General features: G+C 43.2%; 1 protein-coding gene across 2 annotated transcripts in view; it reads right to left on the bottom strand.

Moving 5' to 3' along the window:
- The window catches only part of LOC106805136 (epidermal growth factor receptor kinase substrate 8-like protein 1), a 62,533-nt gene that overhangs the window by 49,747 nt on the left and 10,286 nt on the right, over window positions 1-2,500 (bottom strand). The gene's annotated exons all lie outside the window — the stretch shown is intronic.

Below are 2,500 nucleotides of genomic sequence, written 5' to 3' on the forward strand. Positions count from 1 at the left end.
GAGAGAGAGAGAGAGAGAGAGAGAGAGAGAGAGAGAGAGAGAGAGAGAGAGAGAGAGAGAGAGAGAGAGCAAGAAGAATAAGAAGATTGTCGCATACCATACTCTCCTTCTAAACCTGCCTTCTATCTATCTCTATATGCCTTCATCCCTTCGCCTTGGTACGCCTATAAGCCTACAGCAATCGGAAACATGATCCGCTACGACAATATTCTATTCCAAGGTGTTGCTGCATCGTCTATATATACACGTGAATTATCACCACGAACCGTAGGAGCGTGCAGTCTATATGTGCGTGCAGTTATTGTTTTTAATATGAAACACTGCATCGTCTATATACACGTGAATTATCACCACGAATCGTAGGAGAGTGCAGTCTATATATAATATATATATATATATATATATATATATATATATGCGTGCAGTTATTGAGCGTTAACACTTTCTCGGTCACTGAACAGAGGACAACTACTGTTCCGCATGTTCCGCATGTTCCGCACGTTCTATGCACTCGGAACTACAACGGCAACACGGATGTGGGCGCTGCGGGTGTTGTCACAACTCATGTATTTTACTGTCAGCGGATTTACCATGTGTACATACATATTCACGCCGTTACATCGTTTCACCGGGACATTTGTTTGTTTTAAGAAAGTTACAATGGCTCGCCAACACGCCCACCATTATCGGGCGCGTGTTAGCGGCCGGGCCGACTTGCTAGCGCCGCGCGTGACTAAACCTGTAGTATATACAACAAGAGTAGATAATAAAGACTATATAGTCTCGATTATCTACATAATAGAGACTATATAGTCTCTATTATCTATTCTTGATATACAATAATATGTGTGTGTACGGGACTGTACGCGTGTATGCGCTTGCGGGGATTTTCATCGTACCGATACTAACGCAGCCACGCGTACACACACACGTTCACGCGCAGACGTGAATATACGCCTTCGTAGCACGCTTACGCGCACGCATTCACATACGGTTACGCGTGCGCATGATCTTACGCACACGCGTTGTCGCACAACAGTGGCGGGAAAATGAAGAACTGAGAAAGGTAAACTGGAAAACGAACGTAGTGAGGGGATGATGAAAGGTATATAAGAAAGGAGCAGGTGGCTAAAGAAGAAGGTGAAGAAGAAAGACAAGAATGGGAAGAAGAAGAAGAAGAAGAAGAAGAAAAAAAAGAAGAAGAAGAAGAAAAGAAGAGATAGAAGAGAGCGAAGGAGAGGAGGTGGAGGGGAGTCGGAATAGGGAGTGACCGATCTTGCGTGTAACTAGTTTTTCGGTGACTAGTTGTTGTCTTTCGACAATTCAACTGACTCCCGCGCGTTCACCGACTGCACGACGACAAAAGACTTGAAAACTGCCGACACTCGTGCTAGTTGTGTCGAGTACATGAATGGCTCACTCACTCGCGTCACTCTATGCGTGCCCCTGAATCGCCGAAGATTAGGGTCAACTGGTACTTGTCCATGTGTTTTGGGAAGTGCAGCAAGTCTTTCAAACTTTTTTGACTCGGGCAGGTAGGCATAAAACGGGCGTAAAATCTAGGTTGGCCTCGACGCAGGTAACAAGAGCCTCCCATGACGCTGCAGTGTGGAATTCACACAGTGCACATTTACCTGGCTGGCTATGCGTGTCCCATACCCCCGTAATATAGGAAAATAGAGCAAAAGCGGTCGAGATAGAAAGACAATAACTGACCACGAGTCACTTACGGACGAGGCGCTTGGGTCTGCTCACATATATATTTACGGTGTCCCAAATAGCCCGCGTACATGCACGGAACACGAAACTATGCGCATACACTCGTAAAGTTCACATTCCACGCGAAGGTCTTTCTAAGCGGAAAACAACAAACCCGCGCGTAAACCTGTACTGAAGGTGCTCGTGAGTGTACAGCACGCATGGTGGCTACTTGTAAATCCCCTTCTTTGTACAGACACCAGTCCATCCAGTCAAACAAAAACATACCAATGCAATGCGCGAACGGGATAATTTACAGGAGTTTCGATAACTAGACCTTGCACGCGGGACACAATAAGAAGATATCACATCACTTAAACATTTTTATAATATACATATATATATATATATATATTGATATTGATATTGATATTAACCGGCATGAATTTTCTTTCATCTAAAAATCATTTTACATTTAGATCATCAACATCAGTTGGTTGAGTAAGGTGCACTCAAGTATACATAACAAAGTTACGTTGGCAACTCCCCGGACCATGTGAACGTGGATGATTATCGTAAAATATACAAACTTACACGTAAATAATGTAACATGTTACGTATATAAAAACAGACATCTTATTTCTACAACTCGAGAAATAATATAATCCTTGGGCAAAAAAGTGGCCTTCGTAAGAGCAAGCATCGACAAAAGCACATACAGAAGCACATAAATTACGCGCTCGCATAGTTCCTACTAATAGTACTCTAATACATTATGTGCTCTTAATAGAAATGCCGCTCA

Source organism: Priapulus caudatus, unplaced genomic scaffold (genome assembly GCF_000485595.1).
Source record: "Priapulus caudatus unplaced genomic scaffold, Priapulus_caudatus-5.0.1 Scaffold101, whole genome shotgun sequence".
Taxonomy (NCBI): Eukaryota; Metazoa; Priapulida; class Priapulimorpha; order Priapulimorphida; family Priapulidae; genus Priapulus; species Priapulus caudatus.